The sequence below is a fragment of the Clupea harengus genome, unplaced genomic scaffold, assembly GCF_900700415.2.
Source record: "Clupea harengus unplaced genomic scaffold, Ch_v2.0.2, whole genome shotgun sequence".
Lineage (NCBI taxonomy): Eukaryota > Metazoa > Chordata > Actinopteri > Clupeiformes > Clupeidae > Clupea > Clupea harengus.
The window spans coordinates 43,881-45,237 of NW_024879670.1; positions in this window are offsets into that span (position 1 = coordinate 43,881).

Consider the following 1,357-nt stretch of genomic DNA (forward strand, 5'->3'; position numbering starts at 1 on the left):
CTCTCAAGCACTTTTGGCTTAGTTTTCTCCCAGGAAGACAAGTAGTGTTCCTAAGCACTTCGGTGCCTCTAGCATAAGCTAGTTTGAGGTACGTGTCGCGTTGCGGTTCCCAAGCCGCCTCGGGTAGCTGTTTTCAGGTCCGCATGAAAGCTACATTTTGTATATTCTTTAGTTTATGGCCTTTTGCCTGATCTGTGTTTTTGGAGTTATCTGCTGTGTGTTGGATTACCACTGTTTGCAAAAATAAAAGAAACCAACTACATCCGGCCATTGTGTCCTCACTTACGTACTTGGCTAAAGCGTTGGTTAGCCAAACCAGCGACTCAGGTTTTATCCCTGAGAGAAGCCTGACAGGACGTGCTATCTCTGTTCGTCCAAGGCCCATCCGCGCTCAAACAATGTCGTTAATTCAAACCAGACTTCACTTATCAGGGCAATTGTGCGTGGCCGTCCTACTTCAAAAGGGGGAAGCGTCGATCACCAAAACCATGATTTTCTAACAGTACAATGGCTACTAAACTCAAAGAAATAGCCTCTTTTTTTCTCCGCTGGCGAGCAGGAGATGATCATGAACGCTTATGAAGAATACAAGACCGTAATCATGGCAAAATCCAACACCACCACTGCTGCGAGAGCATAACTAGAAGCTGTGTATGGGGCTGTGTATGGGGGTATATCTATGTATGTATGTATTACGACAAGTGAGACAGTGGTACGGGGGTAGAGGAGTTGTTTAGAGGAGTCGTTTAATAATCGCAAGGTTGCTAGTTCCATTCACCGCACCTCCTCCTCCTACATTTCCTTATAAGTTGCTTTGAATAAAAGCGTCTGCTAAATGACTAAATGTACATTTATTAATTAAGAAATTCAATACATTGAAGCAATGAAAATGAATTGTGTGTATTTCTCTCTATACTTATGAGTCCACCTTAATCATTTTCTACAATAATGATATGCTATGGTCTACTGATAGGTGAAAATTCACCCTAGTTACCTTAGGACTCCGGAGCTGCATATAAGTATATTAATTAGACAAACAACAATTGCAATCGGGCTCACTCCCAGCACAAGGCTGAAAGTGAAGCCATGATAAGCACATCGCACAAGGTTTATATAGACAGAAGTTGAGCGTTCAACAGGGATAACCACGTGGTGGATTTCTGACGCTCAAGGCAAGGATGGAAGTTTTGCACAAGATTGGAAGAAGCACAGTTCGTCCCTTCTTATCACTTCTGGTCTAAACATGCTCTTGTACATATGCAGACTAAGTGGCACCTAATAATCTTAGTTACACACACGCAGAAACACAGAAAAGCCATGTTCCTGCTTACATAAGTACATGATTCATATAAGGTAA